A 23,629-nucleotide genomic window follows, 5' to 3' on the forward strand; every position below is an offset into this window, starting at 1 on the left:
GGCTCAGCTAATAGTAGAGTTAGCATCTTAGAAAGAACCATGAAATGTTCTTCCAAAATATAACACCCAGGTTTCATTTCATTATCTGTGAGAGAATTAGATGCCACGTTTGCTGAAGGGCATAAAATCCACATTTTCTTCTTCTTCTTTTTTTTTTTTTTTTTTTTTTTTAAAAAAAGGATCTATTGCTCTTAAAGCTGTCTAGGTCTTGGATGAAAGGTGTTCCTGCAGGGCTCAGTTCCAATGGTTTCTTTCCCCAGTTATTAGCGCCAGTTGGTTTCTTCTTTCTTTAAACCTATTTATCATTTGTGTAAATATAGTATGGGGGAGCTTCCTGGATTAGATCATCTCTCGGCCTCTCAGTGCCCTTGACATTAATAGCACTTTCTTGTCGAGGCTTGGTGAGACACTAACACAGTGGCTTTTGCCATTCTGACTCTGCTCGGAGGTCTGTAGTGTCCCTTAACTGCTGTTGAGATGAGATGTGACGATTGTTTTTCTTGGCTTTGTTCCATGTGAAACACCATCTTCTTTCTCTTTTGGAGGTGACCAGATTTCTTCATTCTCAATGTCAATATTGTCATTCACAAACACGTTTGCCTCATCTAGTGCAAGGCTGACTGGACAAGGTTCTAGGTCTACCAAGCAATCAGGAGCCTATTGCCTTCCAATCCAGCTCAGAGGGTGTCTCCCTGAGAAACACTGTCTGCCACTTACCTACCTCACATGGTATGAGCATTAGTTACTTCTCTCATTGCCGTGACAAAATGCCTAAAAAAGCATCTTAAGAGGGGAAGGATTTATTTTGGCTCAGTCCATTTGAGTGGGAGGGCTGGTGGCAGGAACAGGTGGCAGCTGGTCACGTGTGTCCACAGTCAGGAAGCAGAGAGAGATACATGTTGATACTTGGTTTGCTTTCTCATTTCTCTTTAGTCTGGAATGCCAGTCTGTGGCCTGGTATCACCCACATTTAGGGTGAGTCTTTCCACTTGAGCTAACCCAATCTAGAAACTCCCTCAGAGATACACCCAGAAGTTTATTTTCACGGCCATTCTAAATCCCATCAAACTGACAGTCGAGATTAGCTATCACAGCATGGTGTCAGGCCCTAAGGTGGCTCCCAGGATGCCATCCCCTGGTATTTACATCCTTTTATAATTTCTTCTTCTTGGGTGAGGGCAGGACCAACGTCTAACCAATAAAACATCATACCCATCAGGTGTCACATCCATGGTTACATGCCCAGGTCTGTAAAATCTGTCTTGCTGAGGCCCTCTCTTCCTTGGGAGCTTTGGTGAGGAAAGTAGCCATGTTGGGAAGGCCCATGGGACAAAGAACCGAGGGTGGCTGCTGACTCTCAGCCCTTATTCCAACACCTCACAAGAACGTGAATGCTCAAGTTCAATTTATATAGCGCATTAGATCGGGAATGACCCTTCCACAGCTGGCTGTTCCATTGACGGCCCAGCTCTGGCAGTAACGTGACAGAAGCCTCGCAGAGGGTAAGCCATGCCTGGATTTTGAGCAGTGGAAGCCAAGAGAGTGTCGTGTCTCTGTTTAAGCTGCTAAGTTTTTGCTCCGACTATTGTCGAACACCATATACATAGCTCATTATTTCTTCCACATCTGCGGGTTGCTTTGTGTATTACATATAACTTTATTATGTATTTAGATCATGCTATCTAACCTGTTTGGCATGTCTGGCTTCCCTATATACCATAAGGATCAAATAATTGCCACTGAAGAACCGTAGAGATGTTTCCTCAGTCTGAGGCTCCATCTTGATGACTGGGTATGTTGGGTGTGGCTCAGAAGTGTAACTCAAACTTTCCAGTGAAGTCTAACTCTTCAAGCTAGGCCTGGTGACTTGGTCTTCAGTCAGGTTAAACTCAATAATCTCATTTTCCTTTAAGCTTTCTTCCTTCTGTAAAGTCCCAGCAGTCAGAGGGGAGGTCACTTGTTTTTGAGGCATAAATGACAATTCAGCTAATGGGCCTTGTGCTTTGCTTCTATAAGCTCAGAAAGACTAGGGGAAGTGAAGTCGGTAGCTTAAAATTTTTTGAAGCCTACTTTTAATGATGGTTCTTAAATACTTTAACCTCCCTTCTAGCCCACCACCTGCCAGAGGTAGTGGGAAAGAAAGGATATTAGGACACCAGAGAAGTAGACCTGTTAGAAATTGTTCTTTGAAGCAAATCCCATCTGCATTGTCAGGAAGTCAGCTCGATACACTTGCAAACATTCCATGGATATACCAGCAATCCAGTTCAGTCCTGTCAGGACAGCAGGAGTGGTGGTATGGCCTGGCAGGAACAGCCAGGCCTCAGCCGAATTGGCAGGAATCATCAGGAGGGACTGGGATCAGCAGGGATGCTAGGAGAAGTTCTCCTGTGTTCTTCTCTCGACACCACGCGTGCCATTAGCAAAGAGCCCTTCATCACATGCCCTGTCACGTGCTTGCTTTAGCAAAGCATCCTTTCCTGTGTCTGCTTCAGCAAAACGTTCCCTCGCTAGTCTGCCTTAGCAAAGCATCCTTTCATCTGTGTGTGCATCAGGTAAACTTTCCTTCATGTGTCTGCTTTAGCAAAATGTCCTTTCAGCTGTGTCTGCTTCAGGAAAACATTCCTTCACATGTTTGCCCCAGCAAAACACCATCAGCTACAGCTGACTCTCCAAAGAATCCTTAAATTTCCACTTTGGAAGTCCATCTATGTAATGATAGAAAAGCCATTCTCCATGCAAAGACTTTTCAGTGTGGTTGCCTTGGAGTCGCCCATGCTGCGGTCAGTAGCTCTTAGCCATTCTCTTTAAGCAAGACCAATAAACTCATTGGTTCCCCAGGGTGAATTTGAGGTGGAACTGAATGTTGTTTGTCATTTGGACCTCATGAGGAAGAGTAGCCACTGCTGCTTTAGGGAATGGACATCCTAGGCCAGGCCTGGATAGACAGACACCCTGGAAGGCAGAATACCTTCGAAGCCAGCAAAGGCTAACGTGGACTCAATCAACTAAAGAGGTGCTGCAGCTCCTAATCAGACTGACAGGTTATGAGTCGTATCAGCAGTGGTCTTCCTGAACCTAGGCCAGATGCTCCCTGAGAACCCTAGGCCACAAGAAATTAGGGAAGCACACACTGAGGCTGAGGGGAGTTCCTGGATACCCAGGTGAGGAATCCAATGACCACCCCCACCCAGGAATATCAACAGGCCCCAGGCCTCATACTGATGGACTCGGAGTATCTCACGATGTGGCAGAATTTTGGTTCTGGATGTGTTTCAATGCTCCATGGCAGAGAAGGAGTGTCCCACTCCCAGACTGTGTATTCTGAGCTCCTCTATGATTGTTCTAGTATGACGGCCAGATAGGCCCAGGGGAGGCAGAGTCTCTGAGAGGCTCAGGCTAGCTTTTGGCTTCTGTCTCCCGTGCCATCTCCTGGAAGGACTTCCCCACACTTGCCCTTTTTTGTCTCTCAGTCTCATGATTGAAACAAAACCACTTCCAAATAAGAGAGTTGCAGCAGCAATTAACTGAGAAAATATTATCTCCATTAAAAATCATGACACACACACACACACACACACACACACACACACACGAAAGAGTCCACACAGAGATAGAAGAGACAGGTTCCAAAGAAGATGTTTGCACACATACAACTGACAAATAATTCAAACCCACAGCATGTGGAGTATACTTAGGAATGGAGAAGGAGGAAGGGGAGGAGGAGGGGGAAGAGGAGGAGAAGAATGGAAGGCTTGAATTTGATTCCCAGCACACACATAAGAAGCTAGGCATGGCAGCTTGTGTCTGTAATTTAGCTCTGGGGAGGGAGAAGCAGCAGAATACTGTCTGGCCAGCCAGCCTAGTGAAATTAATGGGGTCCAGGTTCAGTGAGAGGCTCTGACTTGAAGAGAGAGTGAAACATTTACACAAATGAACACACACAGGTATATGTACCTGTGCATGCACACGTGTGAGCATGTACACACACACACACACACACATACACACACACTCACACACACTCACATGGAGGGGGAATGACATAAAAGAAGAAAAACTACTCAACAGAAAAAAAGAGAGGTTGGAGAGGACAGAATAGGGAAATTATCACTTAACAGGTGTAGGTAAAACCAACAAAAATGGTTTCTAGTATTGAACTTATGCTAGAACCCCTCCTGGGGAATTCAGGTGCCGTAGCCTCCTGCTCATACAGACTTTCTGGGCTACTCACTCTTATTGGCCCAAGAGCAGCTAGTAAGTCTCTTCAGGAGCTGCCATCTTGCCCCCAGACTCTCCCTGCTTTGTTTTATCTGACCGTCTTGTGCTTATTAAGCCCAATGCATGTGACTTACATTTCTTCCTCCAGGCTTTGATAAGCAGGAGAGACATGCTACCTAGTAGATTGCTATCCAGCTCTGCTGCAATGGTTGTGAAACTTGTCCCAGGACGTGGCTCTTTCTTGGCTTAGTAAGTTCACCAGCTACATTTTTCTGCTATGACTTTGGTATGCCCATGTGTTCGTATGTTCTAGTTTTGATTTTTGCTCTTGATGAGCAAGAAGTTATTCTGTACCCTGTGGTCTATGGGGGACAGGGTGGTTGCTTGCTTGCACACACAAGATACTAATGTTTTGCCGTCATTTGCACTCTGAACAGAGAAAACTGATGGTTTATAAAATGAATCCACTCAGGGCAAGCCACAGCCTGGAAGCCACAGTGTTATAGATTATGGACTAACACAGCACAGAGAGAGGAGAGGACTCCACAGAACTGCAGTGATGCTGACATCTAAGCCCGAAGGATCTGCTCAGTGTGTGGAAACTCTCTTGACTGCTTGGCATCTCTCTTTGTTTCTTCTCCAGCTTTTCCTTCTTCAGTGAAGCCTAACCAAAGAACTCTGATGCCCTTTTCCAGGTAAGGATGCAACTTGCCTGTCACACATTTGTAGCAGAAATTTCCTTGTCCAATCTATTTTAAATATTAGTGCAGCAGAAGGCCTATGGTTGGACAGGGAAATGGAAGGCGGAGCTAAGAGTGGCAGAGAGAGATTAAAGGCCGAGGCGAAAATGGAAGAAGACGTGGACCCGTGTAGCTTTAAGTAGCAATAGGTGGATATGAAATCTAAAGGTCAGGCTAATTGGGATAACTTGTTTAAATTGTGTGGGCATCTTGTGTATTGAGATTTTATTGATATATAAATCTGACTGGCCAACTATAAGCCTTAAAAGTTTTGATTTACTGGGTTACTGGGTATTGTGGTATCTAACCCTGAGGTTGGCGGTGGGCAGAGGCAGTGACCACACCAAAGTCTTGGGGCCACCGGGCGATGGGACTGAGATCTGCCAGCCGGTGCTTGACTTAGTGCGGGAACATGGCGGCTGAGCGGGGAACCAACCAAATGTTCTTTTTTTAATACTTCCCGCTACACGCATTGAATACAGCAGATGTCAGATGTTTCATTCAGAGTTGGAGACTCTGTGGCAGAGCGTGTGGGTCACATACACTGTTTGATCAGGTGACTTACTGATTACCTGATTCCTCTGAGCACGGGCTGTACCTGCTTTACATACTTTTCAGGGACACCACAGGGTAAAACGAGACAAAAAAAGCCGGAATGAAGATACACATCTCCACTTAGTTCTGATTTAAAAATCAACATGAGCCCATTATAAAAATAAAGTACAAAAAATGGAATGAAAAGCAAAATTTCTATAAATAATAGCTGTTACATGTTTTTACTTTCTAGAATTTTTTTTCTTGCTATACTGTTACAATTTATTTTTATAAAATTCAAGTTCATTCTATACTCTGTTTTTATATTTATTTATTTAATTGTGTGTGTGTGTGTGTGTGTGTGTGTAGGGGGCTCCTGCCTGCCATGATGTTCACGATCAGAGGACACTTTGTAAGATAAAGTTCTCGTCTACCAGGAGGTGGGTCCATACATCCTATGGCTCAGTCTTGGGCTGGTCTTTCTAGAGTCCCAGGTGAGGGGTTAAAGCTAACATGGGTGTCTTAGATCAATCTCAGGTGCTCAGGAGGTCATAGGAGCTCTCTCAGTGGCTCTTCATCTCTCATTTCACCTTGCTTCCTTCCTTCCTTTCCTGGGCTGACGTCTTTCCAGGTCAGTGCACAGAGAGCTGCTGCAATCTTTTTCCTGTTTCCATGCACCCCTAATTGCATGGGTATGCTGTAAATTATTTAACCAATTCACAGTGGTAGACATGTAAGCATGCGTCAACAGTTCAGTTTTTAAAATAATGCAGACTAAATACTGCTGCACTGGGGCATTTTCCGCACATTGGATGCTCACCCACGTGTACTTCTTGGGAAGGAATGGACTAGGTCAAAGATATTTGCATTGAACATTTGAAGGACATTGCTAACTTGGAGAAATATTTGAAACTTGGGGACCTCTCAAAAAATTGATGGTGGTGCCCACCTTTAATCCCAGCACTTGGGAGGCAGAGACAGGCTAATTTTTGGAATTGTGGCTAGCCTGTTCTATTGAATGTGTTCCAGGACAGCCAGGGCTACACAGAGAAACCCTATCTTGAAAAAAATAACTAACTGATTGATTGATTGATTGATTAGACTAGATTCTAGAAAGAAGCAGTGACTGGAGGTTAGAGAATGACACTGGAAAAATCATAGGCAAAGACTTGGTCTCTTTGTGCTTCAGTTTCTTCATCTGCAAAGTAGAGAGGAGATTATTCCTCAGGTACAACTGTGGCAAAGACCAGAGAAGGCTAACACTGAGAATCCTGTCGGTGTGGGGAGGGCTTTAGGGTGAGTGCTGCTCTGAGGCCATCTTAAGCCAGAATTGCCACTTTGGCATGACTAGTTGTGTGACAAAACCTTTCCCAGTGAGATGCTGCACACACATCGACTCACCCCAGATAGGGAGCCCACAACACACCAAAGGGTGGATGCTACAAAGTCCAACCCGGAGGAACCAGTGAGTTCTATTGAGGTTACTCACAGGCATGTGGGTGAAGGGTTAGTCACAGGAGCAGACATTTCTCAGCTGTATCATGAAGGCCCACCCCAGCGTGGGTGACATCTCACAGAGCTGGGAACCTGGAGCTCACTGCACAGCCTGCAGGCAGCACAACAGGTTGGAGAGTGTCTTTTCCAGGTGCCTCAGTTGGTCTAAACCATTTCCAGGAAGCTTGGCTGATTTTTGTCTCTTCCAGGCAGCTGGTTTGGCCTTAGAGTCTTCTTAGCAGCTCTCCTTGTCTGAGAGTCTTCTGTGCAGCATGGCTTGGTTCTTCTGAGAGGGACTCTCTCAGCTTCTATTGGTGTGTGTGCGTGCGCGCGCGTGCGTGGGCGAGCGACACACGCATGTAATGAGTCTGGTCAATTTCAGGGACTTCCTGAAATTCTTTTGAGTCATTTACCTTTCTGCTTAAGGAGCTTCCCTACAAGGATGGAAGTTTTCAATTTCAGAGGAAAGTATTACACAACACCCGTTTATTATCTCCAGGGGAAGACAGGGCTAAGCATGTGGTCAGATGCCAGGGATTATGCAAAACCATAATTTAGGCAACCTGATTCTTCTCTTCCTCTTCTGTAACCCTCAGGGTAGCATTATCTAGTTCATCTATGGGTTTGATATAGGAGGAACCAGAAGCCTTACCATTGGCCTCCATTGGCCTCTTTAAAGGTAGGTACAGTTCTAAACTCCAGGAAGGAAGAGGGTTGCTGCACCCCTGCTGTGTGATAGATTTTATTACACCTGTAAAGATATAGTCACAAATTCTTGAATTTTCACACTAAAGCATAATGTTAGAATTCCTGGGTAGTTTGGCCTGGGCCACACAGTAAATGTTAGAGCAGAGACTGAGCCTAGGATAGTTCTCAAAAATTGCTATGGTTCCATAGTACCCCAGCTGTAAACCCAGAGAGTCACTTCATACTTTCTACACAGCGCCATGATTTAGAATGACTTCTGGCTTAATTTGTAAGTCTTTGGTGTCGAATCTTGGTTTGTGTCTTTTGACAGTGAGGTGACCTTCATAGCCGGTTTGAGCTTGTCAGTGAGTCTCTTCATCACAGAAGCTGAGTGTGATTGGCTCTGTGGGCAGGTCCTTAGCCACAGTGATGCTTTTCATTGACAGCATCTTGCTGAAGGAAGTTGTCATGAAATCACTGGAGTTTCTCTGAGTAAGTGGACCTTGGCATCCTGTCACACTGGTCATGGTTTGAGTTGTTTATTTCCACCAGATGATCAGGAATAGGCGTTTCACCCCTCTATTAAGACCAAATCGGAAACTTATGGGTTTGATTTTCCATCATCCAAGTGATTATTTACAGTATGATAATCAACTGGCCAAGGATTCATGAGTAGGCTGCCATGTGTTCTCTGTGCCTCTGTGACGGACAGGATCACTGCGTCTCACCTGCAACTTTATTATCCCTCTGGAGAGATTTCAGTGTTCAAGCTGCCTGCCCCACAGCCTTAACAACCTACAGTACCTCTTGAACCAATAGGTCCTGACTAGTCTCTGCCTTGGTGGGGGGTTGGCTCTGCCTGTCGATCTTTCCAACTTCCTTCTCTAGATCCTTCAATAAATAACACTGGAACGAGGTCAGACTGCCTATCTTAGTTTAGGGTTCCGATTGCTATGATGGAGAGCAAGCTGAGGAGGAAGGGGTTGATTTAGCTTACACTTCCACCTCATAGTCAATCACTGAAAGAAGTAAGGACAGGAACTCAAACAGGGCAGGAACCTGGAGGCAGGAGCTGATGCAGAGGCCGTGGAGGAGTGATGCTTATTGACTTGCTGCCCAATTGGCTTCCCATGGCATGGCTAGCCTGCATTCTTATAGAAACCATGACTACCAGCCCAGGGATGGCACCACCCACAATGGGCTGGGCCCTCCCCCACCAATCACTAAGTAAGAAACTGTCTTACAGGCTTGCCTACAGCCTGATCTTATGGAGGAACTATTTAACTCGAGGCTGTCTCCTCTCACATGACTCCAGTTGTGTCAAGGTGACATATAACTATGTAGCACACTGCCCTACAATTCCCTTTTAAACTCTTCCTTTTGAAGCACCCAAAGAAGCACCTGGCTGTCTTCTCTGTTCTCCAGGAGGAGCCTGTGATGGCCTGTGATGGCCTTTCCTTCTTCCCTCTGGTGGGCACTGCCATCACCCTTTCTTGTGGTACTTCCTGAACCATTTCCTGTCTGTTTCCTGGAATGATAGCTAGTATGTTTTCTTTCCTTGTAGTTTCTAAAGTGACCTATACTTGGAATGTATCATTGAAATCTCCCTTCTGTGTGTCTGGCTGAGTTTCCTCGTGGGCTGCAGGGATGGGCACAGTGTTAAAGGTCCTGAGAAGAATTTCTCTTCCCCACCTTCCACCTTGAATTCTCAGTCACTAAGTAAACGATGATTAAACATGTTCTGTGTGCTTCATATAAACCGAGACACTGTGCATAACAAACAAGACCAGCAAGTTTCTCTCTTAGACGGAGCTCAAATTCTAGGAAGGGCTTACTGGAGGGTGGAGCAGGCGAGGAGATATGAGGTGAGCAGATGAGAGAAGCAAGATGGTGCCATCTGTGAAGAAGATTCTGGAAAGGGTGTGAGAGCAAAGCACTGTGAAGTCGGAACCCTGGCCTTAGAAGAGACATCTCTGGAGTGATCCCCAAAAGATACAACGAAGCCAGCTACATGGAAATACAGGTAAGATCTTTCTAGGCAAAGGGAGCAGCCAGTACAAAGACCCCAAGGCAGGACAAACTTGGCTAATTCAGAGAACTAAAAGAAAAACTAACTGGGGCAGAGTTCATCACGGCTTGACAGACAGGAGTGCCTGTGGGGTGAAGACAGGAAGTTTAGATTTCATATCTTCTGTGCAGTGGAGTAGGGTGAGGTCTTGTGTTCTTGTGTGAGCATGTGTGTATGTATGTTCATGTGTGTGAGTGCAGGATCATGTGTGCACAGGTCACTGGGCACACACATGATGCACATATATACATGCATGCAAGAAAAAAAAAAACAAAAACCCAGTACTTTAAATGCATGCAAGCAAAACCAGTAATTTTTTTTTTTTGGTTTTTTTTTTTTTTTTTTTTTTTTTTTTTTTGGTTTTTTCGAGACAGGGTTTCTCTGTGTAGTCCTGGCTGTCCTGGACCTCACTTTGTAGACCAGGCTGGCCTCGAACTCAGAAATCCACCTGCCTCTGCCTCCCAAGTGCTAAAACCAGTAATTTAAATAATCACATAAAATAAAATACAAAAACCAGTTCTTTTAAAAAAGAGATACACGACAAAGAGTCTTTAGCACCACTAGATTCCTGAGGGGTAAGCTGAGCCTTGGGACTGTCCTCCACAGGGCAAGGATGCTGAAGAGGAGGGACGCAAATGTTGCAAAGCATGTAACATGGCTGATGGGGTTACTGCTTCCAAAGCAGGTTCAGTCTTCCTCCAGTATAGAATTGCCACCTACAAGCACAAGGCTCTCAGAGGCTTAGACAAGGCTTCTGTGTGACCTTGTGTTAACTTGTGATTCCTACAGTGACTCTATTTCCAAATACTTTGTGAGATATTAGTTAATTGACTTCAGCATATTTGGGGAGAAGGGTGTGAGGCAACTTAACTTGGAGCATTACAGTTGTATTTTCTTCAACTACCAAGGTGCATACTATAGTTTGGAATCCGCACAAGATTCTTAAAGTCCTCAGTACCATGTTATAGTTTTGTTTTTTCCCCTCTGTTCAGTGTTTTTCAAATCTTCCCCTCAGTAAGGCTTGCCCTGGCTGTGAAGATCTTTAGTCCATGCTGGTCCCCGCTACAACACTTGCTTAAAGGCAGTTTCCTGGTACAGACCAGTAGAATAGGGACACTTTAGCTGAGGCTCAGAGCCCAAGAGCCAAGTTCCAGGTAGTGCTTTAAGGTTGCCAACTAATTGGAGTGCTTCTGAGTTGAGGTGCCAGCCTTATCTGTTCTCCTAACAGCCCATTCCACATCCTGTCCAGCCACAGGCAAATGCTGCTCTGTGCTCAATCTGGTCCCAGCATCTCTCACCTTTCCTATCCTGTCCTAGCAAATCCTTGAAGGTTCCCATAGAAACTGTTAGGTTTACTCTTCTGGGGTGAGAGATGGGAGATGATTTCCTCTGACTCATTCCTGCATCTTGTGTTCATTCAAAAATTGTTAGCACTGAGCAATTTGAGTCAGTAGCGAGGCTGTGCTTACCGAGCTGAGACCAAAGAAATCAGACGGCAGGTTGCAGCTGACCTTAGATCAAGGGCAGAGAATACCATTCCCCCCTTCCCTTCACTCTGATGATGACAGCTTTACAATGTTATTGCTTAAATTGCTTCTCTCCTCTGCTTTTCCTTCCGGGAAGCTAGAGTTCCTTACTGGTGGCCACAGAGGCCCAGTTCCACAGCTTCTGTTTGGTGCTTCTCTGCCAGCACATGTCTGGTCCCTAGTATGCTTTATGGTCTGTTTTCAAAGTTGTATCAAACTAGTCATTCTGTTACCACCCCCACTGCTGTCATGTCATCTAGGCTTCACCCCACAGTTACTTGGCAACAGGCAGGTGTGCCTGACTCACTATACAAGGGACTGTTTGCCCCATTCCTCACTCTCTTCTCTTCTCCTCTTGCTTTTGCTGTCTTACCCTCTCCCCCCTCTCTCCCCATTCCCCACCCCCTTATCATGTGCTCATGGCTGGTCTCTTCCCTTCCTTCTCCTTCTCCTTCTCCTTCTCCTTCTCCTTCTCCTTCTCCTTCTCCTTCTCCTTCTCCTTCTCCTTCTCCTTCTCCTTCTCTTCCTCCTCCTTCTCCTCCTCCTCCCCCGGCCCCTCCTTCTTCTCCTTTTAATAAAACGCAACGCCCATACCCCCATGCTCCATCGTCCCTATCCTGCCAGGCTCACAGCAATCTGAACATCATATAATTGAGCTTTTTTGCTTAGATGTGTCTCTTCCTCTATTTTAGCAGCTGGGTGACCCTAGCAGGCTCCTGTGCACCTTAATAAGACTCAGCATCCCCTTTCCTGAGCCTTTAATAACTAAACACAATCACTTTAAAATAAGAGAGATTTTTGCCCCCTACAACCATAGGGGCCTCTAGCAAAATCTAAAGCTTTTTTTTTTTTTTAAATTGCAATGCTGTGGCTGCCCTTGGTATGGGGTGGGTGGAAACCTGGCATGCTGTTAAACATCCCCCAATGTACCTGACAGACTATGTCCCTCATTTCTGTCCCAACAAAAATCTGACCTCCAAATGTGGGCAATGTGGAGGCTGAGAACCTTAGCTAAAAAGAACACTAAACAAGTACCTTTTAAGATTACAAAATAATACATGAGCCTTATGGAAAAACCGAAAATACAGAGACGCTAAAAAGAAAAACACAAACCTCTTAGACTGCCAGAATAGTGCATTTTCTGCTTCTGCTTATTATTGTTATTTAACAACAAGACATATTAAGAATAAATTGAATCAGCTCTCATTCCCAGCAATGCTTATTTATTCTTGTTAGTTTTTAAAATCCAATGGACTAAAAAAAGTGAGTTGGCTAAAGTTTTTATGGGTCATTGGGAGGGAAAAGCAAAGTTACACATAGGCACTAAGTCCTTCTCTACAATGAAATAGACGAATTCCAGATGTATCTCCAGGTAGAGGTGCCACCCGAACTGCAATGAGAACTCTGCCAGAGGTGTGGGGAGCTCAGGAGCCGCCACCTTTCTCAGCACCTCCGTAGGGGATGACCAGATGTTAGTACAAAGTGGACCCTGAGACCTCCAGACTTCAGGAGGTCCGGAGCCTGGCCATAGTTACTATTTTTAAAGGGAAGATATTTAAAAGAGTAAGATGCTGAAATAATGGCCCATGGAAGAGAAGGCGCCCTTTCGTGAGAAACACGAGACGATGTGGCAGCAAGCCAAGCTGCCTGGTGACCCAGTAAAGTGGGCAGCTTCATGTGCATGGTAAGGTGGATGTCTATAGAATTGTGTTTGGTGGCAGCTGAAAAGTTTAGATGACTCTGGCGGATATATGGCGTCAGGCAAGTGAACCCGGAGCCCCTGGTAGCTGGTGTAGCTCTGAGAAGGGAAGGATGGTGAGGGCAGAATGGTCGCCACAGTTGCCCAAAACTCCTGTCTCTGAAGGCTTTGCACTGGCTGGGGCACCTGGGCTGAAGACAACAGCGTATGCTGAGTCCAAGGCCAACTCTTTACTTTTCTGAACAGGAAGTTTCCTCTGCTTGAACCCTAGTGCTCGCTGGCTCAGGGACTTCCATCTGAGGAGGTCCCACTGGTAGTCAGCAGATTCTTGCTCCCCAGTGAGAGAGTAAAGCAGAGATGGCTCAAGACAAAGCATCTGAGGAGGATGTCAGCTGGGAGGGAAGCCACAGCAAGCGTGGAAGTTAAAACTGAGGTGGCATCAGTGTGGTTCCAAGCAAGATGCTTTACAACGTGACCTAACCAACTGTAGTATGGTCTGAAGGATTATGATGGCACCTTGGTCGTTGCCTATAATTCCAGCGCTTAGGAGGCTGAGGCAGATGCTTCTTTGCTCATGTTCTTTGTTTTCTGGGCACGCCTCTCTTGCTGTCACCAACAGTGTTTCCTTGTCTGTCTCCTTCACTATTGTACTGCTGATTTTCAAAATGTTTCTATTATCATATATTAATTATGATACTTCATTATGATATTCTCATGCACAAATATGATGTATTTTGGTCATATTCACCCTCTGATTTTGTTTTTCCCTAAAGACATGCATGGTCCCTAGTCCAGGTTGTCGTGGATGTCTTTATGTAACTGAGGATGACCTTGAACTTGTGACCATCCTGCCTCCACCTCTGAAGCACTGCTTTGACAGGCAAGCATCCCCATGTCCCTTCCCAGTTTACGAGGAGCTGGTAATGGAACCCAGCGCCTCAGCTGTCTCAAAGGTGCTCCACAGTTGAGTCACACTCCTACCTCTCTACCAATACTTAATGCTCTGTAGACATCACCCGCTACTCAGTGGTTCCAGGAAGGTTCAGCTGGAGCCATCTGTCTACTTCAGGACAATGAAGAAGGAGTAAAACCTGTTTTTTTTCAGAAAACCTTTCTGAGGAAGGGAACCCTTAAAGGAGAACTAAGAAGGAAGAAAGCCAAGGACAGATGGAAGGCAAGAAGGGATGTCAGCCAGCCTTGAAGCCTGCACTGAGGCTCCCAGATTTGATATATGGAGTTCAATATTTCTGACTAGTTGAGAATAATATTAATAAAGAACCTACCGATCAATCAACCCAGAGAATTCTTCAGAAGTTTCCAGAACCTCTATCCTGAGGAGAGCTTTTTTAGTGAGATTGCTTTGCTTTACCAGTATTTGCATGTCTATATATGGTTTGCACAAACCTACGTATAAACATATATAAAACTAAGATCTGTAGCCAAGCATCTCCTCAGTGCCACTTTCCCAGTGTGGGGACCTCCCGAGCATCCTCTGGTGCTGGTCATGGTCACCTTCGTCCACCTTTCGTCTCTCTCACCCCAAGGCTCACTGTCACTGTCTTGTGAGTCACACAGTGTTTTCTAGTGCTGGGGACATGGCAAGGAACAAGAAAGGCTGGAGCCTGGTCCTCAAGTGCACAGCAAAGTGAGATGACAATTTTCAGAGTTTTTCTTCTTTTCCTTTTTTTAAAAAAAGAATTTATTTACTTATTTCATGTATATGAGTGCTCTGTTTTCATGCATAACAGAGGAGGGAATCAGATCCCATTACAGATGGTTGTGAGGCACCATGTGGTTGCTGGTAGTTGAACTCAGGACCTTTGAAAGAGCAGCCAATGCTCTTAGCCTCCGAGCCATCTCTCCAGCCCCAATTTGCAGAGTTTTAAGAATGCGAATACACCCTAGAGGAAACCCTTTCTAGCATCAGACCCTGGAGGGGCAGTTGTTCAAGGGAAGAGCTGTATTTTTAGTGTGTGTGTCTGTCTGTGCATATGTGTGTGTGTCTGTATATATGTATGTTTGTGTATGCGTGTGCACACATGTATGTAGTGCCTTCAGAGGCCAGAAGAGGGTATCGGATCCCCTGGAGTTGGAGTTAGGGAAATTGTAAGCCACCCCACATGGGTGCTGGAAATGGACTCTCCAAGAGCAATTGAGTCCTCTGTAAGAGCAGTAAGAGTACTTAGCCAACGGGCCACCTCTCCTTCTCCCTTTTAATCCATCATGTCTTCTGTCTCGTCTGTTCTGATACAGGAAAGAATACCACAATCTTGTTCCTACTATAATTAAAAGGTCTTTGGAAGACCATTTCTGCAGAAGCATATATACCTGTTGTCTTAGTTAGGGTTTCCATTGCTGTGAACAGACACCATAACCAAGGCAACTCTTATCTCGGTTAAGGAACACACTTAATTGGGGCTGTATTAGAGGTTCAGAGGTTTAGTCCACTATCATCAAGGCAGGAGCTGGGCAGCATCCAGGCAGGCGTGGTGTGGAAGTAGCTGAGAGTTCTACATCTTGTTCCAAAGGCTAACAGAAGAAGACTGGCTTCCAGGCAGCTAGGAGGATAGTCTCAAAGCCTACCGTCATTGTGATACCCTTCTACTAAAAAGGCCACACCTACTCCAACAAGGCCACTTCTCCTAATAGTGTCACTCCTTGGGCCAAGCATACCCACCTGTGCAAGATGAACAACCGTACATGGTTCACCATACTTTCCAAGTCACTTTTATTCTGATTGACTCATTTCAACAGACATTCTATAGCTAAAAATCATCATAGAAAAGTTTAGTTTAAAATTAGAATATAAATATGACTGCGTGTGTCGAGATAAAAATCCAGTGTTGGTTTACTTGCAAATTATTATTTACAAATTCTTTTCTAATGGTTTGTAGATGTCAAACTCACAGGACAAAGCTTAGTTGGACACTGGGATTAAAGGTAAACCAGTGTCAAAGGCTTTGCTTTGAAGAGGGCAGGAAAGGGCTGGTGAGGGGCATAGTTTGGGATATTCCTAGGGAAGATATACTTAAAGTGGTGAACTGGCACTCAGAGTTATGGCCCATGTCAGTCCATTTGAATTGTTAATTTCCCCTGAGGTGCTAGAAGCAGGGACACACCAATTATGTTCATGAAGGGAGAAAACTCATCTGATTGGTCCAAGGCATGAGGGATGAGTTTACAAACTCACAGGCACAGACTCTGCAGCCATATGCTTATTGCAGGAGGCAATTCTGAACAGACATGGGGAGAACTTGGGGTAGGGGATGGACAAGCCAGCAAAAGGTTGTGCCCCGATTCTGCTGTGAAGACAGGAAGAGAACACAGAAACAGAACTTTACTAAGCACAGCCCTCCAAGTCCCTCACAGTCCTTGTCCCAAAGAGCCATTTGCTGGTATGGGGAGAAGCCCTTACCACTGCAAAGGACGGTTGCATAAAGTCTACACGTTGGAAAAAAAAACGGGTGCTCATGGGCACCCAACTCCCCCCATCACTCCACTTCTGGCTTTGGCCTTTCCTCCTGACCTCTCCTCCCAGATGCTCACCTCCAGGCTACCCTGGCTTCTTCTCTGTCCTGAGTGCTGGACCAACCTCCTAGGGCCACGGCAAGGGTGTGGCAAGCCGGTGTGCTTAAAACACCACAGGAGAGGATTTGCTCGCAGCTCAGAGAAGGGAAGTCAGAAACGAGCAGCAGGTCTACAGGGCTTTCTCCAGCACTGGCTGTGGGGAGTCTCTGTGTGAGGGTCTTCCTTTGCTTCTTCTCACCGGCCACAACTCAGCATCACTTCACTACTTTAGTTCTGGTTGCCCAGTTTTTCTGGTGTTGTCAGTTTGCCATGTTCACAACTGCTCGGGGACATGTCTGGGGGGGGGGGGGAGGAAGACTTAACCCACAACCAACACTCAAAGCAGTTTTCCCCCCTCCCATGTTATAATTGACCTGCGCACGCACCTCTTCAAGACTTTTCCTAATGTAGCTTCTCAGAGAGTGGAATCTTCCATGGACCCTACTCCCATAACCCTCGTTTAGATTGAGACTTGTCCCAGCCCTTCTGCCCTGACAACTTCTGGTCCCTTCCAAGCTATTCTTTCTCACAGTGGGTATTAGTCTTTGAACTTACTAGATATCTTCTGTGTTGGGTTGCTTTTTTATTTTTTCAAGGGAAAATAGAAATCTATATTTGGAGCATTTACTTTTTTTTTGTATTGTCTATTTTTTAAAAAAAGCAAAATTTCAAGCTGATGCCACTTGCCTTGTCTCCCGTGGCATGTGATTAAGATTTATGCCAACCTTTTCTTGGGTGACTTTTCCATACATTTGGTATTTGTTCTGGATGCTTTAAGAAACAGCAACACACATAGTTACATTTCTCAGTTCCAAAGTATGTAATCGTCCTGGGCTGTGGTTTCAATTAGCATAGCAAACGCAGTACATACTTTCTTCCTGGCATCTGGATTAAAGAGGCTGTTTTCACTTTCTAGCTCAGCTCTTTTTTCTTCTTCTTACGAAAAACTTCTAAGGTATCCATACTATGTTGGTCATTTCAAAAGGCAAGCAAGATTCACATAGAGTCTATAATTCCATTTTTGTAAATGAAGAAACAGCAGGGGTATACATGGTATATGTTTACTATGAAAAGAATCTAGAATCAAATGCATTGAACAGGTACATTTATGTATGTATGTATGTACACCGTTTATGTATGGATGTATACACACAGAGATGTGTTACTCTGGTAATACAAGGATTAAGAGGCAAATGAAATGTCTTCCACTAGACAGTGAGGTTTCCATGGCACAGAGTACCAAACTCAGCGTACTGCGGAAGAAGTCTCACGTTTCTCTTGCTACTTCCATGAAAACTAACCATTAACATGAATACAGACTTCAGCTATGTTGTTAAAGTGAGCAGTAGAAGCCTGGGAGGACTAGAAAGACAACTAATGCCTCAGATGATGTGGATTTGCTGATGATGCGTGGTTTTATTTCTTTATTAGATTAAAAACATGCACCTGGGTACTTGTTGTCAACTGAGGATAGCTCTGTGGGTTTGGGGGAGGGGTCTTGGGGCCTGAGGTGAGCCTTCTCTGCCTTCAGGAAGATGGGGTATCATGTTCACAGGTTCATCCTTGGACAAACAGCCATCTGTAAGACTACAGACATAGCTCAGAGCCATTAGAAATGTAGAACTCAGTCTCAGGGCCAAGGACCATCTTCCTAAGCCCAAGATCATTTAGAAAGGAGCTAAACTAATGGGTCTGATGCTCTTCCCATCAGCATCACAGACTTTCCCCTGAAGTCATGTAGAGTGAGCAGGCATATGGCCTGACACCGTGCTCAAAATATCTGGAGCATCTGTTGTTTTGTGTCTCCTATGGGGTATGGGTCTAGTGTAAGATGGTAAGCCGCACTCTGCCAGGTCTTGAGCTTACCTTAAGCAAGGTGACCTCTGGGTTTGAGGTAGAAGTTGTCAGGGCAGAAGTTCTGTTGGTAATCCCACAGTCTATTGTGCCACCGAGTGAGTCATGGCCCCACCCACAATCAGGGTTCATGCCTTGTGCCTAGGAATCAGAATTGTATTTTTATGTTTTTATTAGTTTGCTAGGATGGAGCCCAAGCTGTCCTAGGTTAACTATCCTCCTGCTTTGGCTTCAGAGTGCTGGGGTGATGCTTGTTCACCACCGAGTCTGGGTTAGGAATGTGAATTTCAGTGAATGCCCCTCTGCAGTTTTCCAGCACCTACTCAGCAGTCTTCATCACTGTTTAGGCTTTTTGGATGCACAGCCCTCAGGTTTGATAACTCACGGGGGATGACTTACAGAGATCTGGGAAGCTCTTTTATTATAGTCATTGTCTTATTGTTAATGTTAATTCGAGATTAGCGATATCGGGGAAATCTATAGAGTAAGGGAAGGGAATGGGGTGCAGATCTTCCGTGCCCTTTCGGGGTCCTCTCTATCCAGAACATCAGCCAGTACTCTGGCACAGAAACTTCCTGACCTTCCTTCAGAAATCTTTAATCAGTGTTCTTTACATAAGGAAGATTAATCATCAAGTCACGGGCCACTGGTGAGTGAACTCAGTCTCCAGCCTGCTTCCCCTTCTGGAAGTTAAGAGTTGACTGAACATTCCAATCCTCCAGAGACACGGTTGTCCAGCCCTTCCCTTAAAACAAGGGCCCATTTTTTTCATTCCATTTGTGCTGCTATGACAAAATACTGCAGGCTTGATCATTTATAAGAATGGAGATTTTTTTTTTTCTTGTAGTTCTGGAGGCTACAAAGTCCAGGGTCAGGACTGTTCAGATATAGCACTGGTGAGGTTGCACTCAGCTTTCAGGATCCCCTTGCTGCTGTGAGTTCTGGATGGGACTATCACTGTGTCTTTTTGCAGAAGGCAAAAGAGTCTGGCTCAGTCTTTCGAGCCCCTTTGCCTGGATACTAATTTTACTCACAAGCATTCCAGGTAGTCAGGATGGCTCTGCCTCTTAATATGGACACACTGAGTTTTAGATTCTAACATATGAGTTTTGGAGGGACACATACATTCAAACCATAGCACCTGCTAAGAGCCATCTTGCTACCTAGTACCCCTTGTAATATGCTGTTTATGTGTATGTGTGTTATGCATAGTCATTCATGCATGTACACATGTATGGGTGTGGAACACAGGCTGTTACATGTCTTCTTTAGTCGATCTGCACCTTGCTTTTTGAGATAGGGTGTCTCACTGAACCCAGAGGTCTCCGGTTGGCTAGACTGGCTGGCCAGCAAGCTTTGTGGAGCCTTCTGTTTCTGCTTCAGTCCCTTATTTTATGTTAGTGTTTGGATCTGAACCCAGGTCCTCAAGTTTGTGTAGCAAGCACTTTACTGACTGAACCACGTCCCGAGCACTCTGCCGTAAAGTCTTCTTTATATAGCACAAAAAGGTGCTCCTGGGGCTGAAGAGACGGCTCAGTTGTTAAGAGCACATGTTGTTCTTCCTGAGGACATCAGTTCTCTTCCAAGTACACATATCAGGTCTACTGTCCTCATATTCGTGGGTGCAAACACACACACACACACAGATGCGCACGCAAATACACACATGAACAACTTAAAAGCTACAACAAAACATCAGAGAAGATGGTCTTATTGGTTAGGAGGCTGCAAGAATTTTAGTTGTCCTATTCTGGAACCAAGACAAAAACCAAATGTACTTTTACTTGGCTACAACCCCCAGGTGACTCTGGTGCACAGACTGAGAGCTACCCTGTGAAAGGATGCTGATAACGCCTGAAAATTCCCGGAATCAGCACCACTGTGGTGAGCAAAATTTCTGTTTGCAACGTAGACTGTTCTCTGGTCTGTGCTATGATGTCTTTCCTTCCAGTAAGAGCCTTTCAGAAGAGCGGTAGTATACCTCTCTGTTCCCACCCAGCCCCTCTTCTTGTTACTTCACTGTGTGGTGCCCATTTGTAGACTTCTCTTTAGCCCTTGGCATGTTTGTGATGCTTCTTAATTCTTCCGTGCATCTCTCCGCCTCATTCCTCCAGATGCCTGCAAATCCTGCTGAACATTTCTTTAATGGACCTTGATGCAAAATTTAACATCCTTAGAGCATATGCTGAAATGAAACTCTCAATAAATATTTAATGGGAAAACGTGAAGGCACAGACGCTGGTCGAATACAGATGCAAAGTGCAAATGGGTTGTGTACAAGTTGGACTTAATCATTTCTCACCAATCACCTGAGAGAATCCAATACCGAGACTAAATTCCTGAACATGAGCCGGATAGCTTGGAATGAGTGTCCGAGCAGAAAAATCTCTGCCCTGGGATGACCACAATTAACTATTGGAAGCCAACTTTTGTAAGGAGTGAATGAAGTCCTGGGTCAGTGTGTATTATTTCACATGGACATGGCCCATGTCAAGGGCCTCAGCACCTCAGACCCATGGAGAGACAAAGCCTAGCTTGGGTGAAGCTCAGAGGGATGAGGAAGCCCTCCTCAGGTCCAGCTGTAAATGCTGACTCTGTATGAAGAAAATGTCCGCCAAGGCTTTCTCCCTGTGGAAGTTTAGAGCCTGAAGAGATTGCTTCTGCAAAGGCTGCTCCTGCTGAGATTAACCTCCAGGTTTATCTGCGTGTAATAATCCCACCTCCTGGTTTAGCTGTATGCAATAACTCTGCTTCCCAGTCCTGTTGTATATACTATACACTCCAGGGTGCCGTGGCTTCTCCAACAGAGAGCCCAGCCATGCAATCTCAGCCTTTCTGTGTCTGTCCTTTCTTCATTCCCCTTTGCCTTGAGTTGTCGGTCCAGAAATCAAGCCATACAAGGACAGGGCAACCTTCAGAGACAATGTGGCAAGGGTGACACAGTGGCGTGGGTGGTCAGCTTGGAGTCAGAGGGACAGGACTCCCAACCTCACTCTGCACAAACTGAGGGACTGGTGAGTAAACATCGTGTTGATGTTTTCACTTAGCTGCTCCTCTGTCCACAGAGCCGCCTGAGAGAAAAGTGTGCTGGATCCTGTGCTGCGTATTCTATGCATTACCTCATGTGGCTGGCCCAGCACTCTAGACTTCATAGTCATCTTCCCAACACATATATTTAAAGATGAAGAAAAGTCTCCCCTCTGCATTCTCCTTTGCAACTGCACCCTTCGGTCTCCAGGTATTCTTCCCAGGATTCCTGACTTCTGAAGGCGTTTATGATTCATGGCCTCTGCGATCTCAGGGGTCCACAAACGGGAAAGAAACCTGAATGTAATTTCAGAGTCGGGAGAGTGGTGAGAGATATCGAATTCACCAGATTCCCCACCTTGGGCGTGGCTGGGACTCTTCCAGATGTCCCCTGTCACCACTCTAGGCCTCTATACTTTGGCTTGCAGCATGCCTGGGGCATGCTGGGAGATCCAGGGCGTTTGTAGAGGCTGCTGACTCTGAAGTGACCCCCTCAGACACTAATAATGGAAGCAGGAGGGGGGGGGGAGATGGCTCCATGGGGGAAGGGCTTGCTGTGCAAGCTCGGGAATCTGAGTTCTAATCCCCAGCACACACTTAAAAAGCGCTGTGTGGCGACATGTCTGCAATCCTGGCCTGGGAAGACAGAGGGAGGAGGGTTTCAGAGACTTGGGCTCCAGCTACTCTACCCAAATGGGTGCACTCCAGGTTCCCTGAGAGACCCTGTCTCAAAAAATAAAACTGAAGGTGATTTAAGACACCTGACATTGAGCTCTGACATCTACACACACATACACTCATGGGTGCATGGATACATACTTGAACACACTCACACAGAGTCATGGTCTTTGTCTTGTGTCTGTGTGAACCTGACACACTCTCTCTGCATGGGGTTCCTGAGATTTTCGTTTCTCCATCTGACTAATCAGTGGTGGTGGTGGGGCCAGAAGTAACTGCAAACACAGAAGAGCCAAACCAAACAAACAAATAAACAAACCTATGTGTGCTGGCAGCAGGAAGGGAAGGGGGCAGGGTAGAAAATATTCTTGCATTTGTTGAAAGGAATTTAGCGCCTTCCTCCAGAGCTGATGTAAATTCTGCAGTTCCCAGCACAAAGGCATTTCTTTCCACTTCTTGCTTGCTGTAAGCAAGGTCAGAGACCAGAGCTGAAAACCCCTTAGTGTTAAACTACTGCCTGACACAATGAAACAAAGGCAGTGTTTAGCTCTCCCTTTTCAACATAAGAGTATTTGTTGCTATGTTAAAAAAAACAAATGCTGTGGGAAGCCTAGTCCCACAGGGACAGTTTGGATAGTGGGCTCCGCTCCTCCCGCCCCCAGAACAAGACCAGCCAACAACAACAGGAATCTAACAGCTGGAATACATTCTGGATGTCACCCGTGATTAGATTTGTTTCCACAATGGTCCTAAACTCATAACATGCATTTAAAGTCAAGACCCCTTCCCAATTCCCTTAAATAAAGCCTAGTCCGTGATTCATACTTTTTATCCAGGTCAGACTTAGTGGCTTGAAGAAGCAACCACTAACTGCAATGTGAACCCAACAGTGAAGTCTTCGAGGCGGGCTCAGGCACCACAGGCTTTGATAAACACCAAGAAGTGGGCGTTGTGGTGGGAGGCCCCTGAGAAAGAGCTCTGATTAAGGGCTCATACCCTTTGGCCCTGGAAGTAATCAAGTGACCTTTCTGTGCCTTCCAGTTTTTTTTTTTCTTCTTCTTCTTTTTTGTTAATCAAGGTGATGTGGATTTTTTTTTATCTTACGTTTTAAAACTTAGATTTCATTATTGTGTGTGGTGAAGGGCCCACACACACATATATGCACATGTGGCAATCAGAGAACAACATGTGGGTGTTGGCTTTGCCCTTTCACCATGTGGGTCCTGGGGATCAGATTCAGGTCACCCAATAGGCTTGACAGTGATTTCCCTTTCCCACTGAGCCATCTCACCAACTCCAGATTAAATTTGAAATAGAGTCACAGTAAGAATGATTTTGTTTTTCCAAGGCCACCCAGGTCACATTCAGGAGAGAGAACATATGGGACAAGAAAAAAGAACATCTCTGCAGGGAAGGAAGATGGATAGACCCATGGATGGTAAGGTCTTCCAGGTTTAGAAGAGGAGGTTCCTTCATAGAACTAAGTTTTGCCTCAGGCTTGTCCTGTTGCTGAGAAATCAGAGATCCTGTCTCC

General features: G+C 45.4%; 1 long non-coding RNA gene across 2 annotated transcripts; it reads left to right on the top strand.

Annotated features, from left to right (window-relative positions):
• Positions 1-4,647: 4,647 nt before the first annotated feature.
• Positions 4,648-21,850, top strand: LOC143434463 (uncharacterized). 2 transcript variants are annotated; one of them, XR_013103935.1, is made up of 3 exons: positions 4,648-4,916; positions 20,192-20,274; positions 20,505-21,850. It is a non-coding gene; the product is annotated as an uncharacterized LOC143434463 (long non-coding RNA). The 2 variants fall into 2 exon arrangements; XR_013103934.1 differs by lacking the exon at positions 4,648-4,916 and adding an exon at positions 9,437-9,699.
• The last annotated feature ends 1,779 nt before the right edge of the window (positions 21,851-23,629 follow it).

Source organism: Arvicanthis niloticus, chromosome 15 (genome assembly GCF_011762505.2).
Source record: "Arvicanthis niloticus isolate mArvNil1 chromosome 15, mArvNil1.pat.X, whole genome shotgun sequence".
NCBI classification, from domain to species: Eukaryota; Metazoa; Chordata; class Mammalia; order Rodentia; family Muridae; genus Arvicanthis; species Arvicanthis niloticus.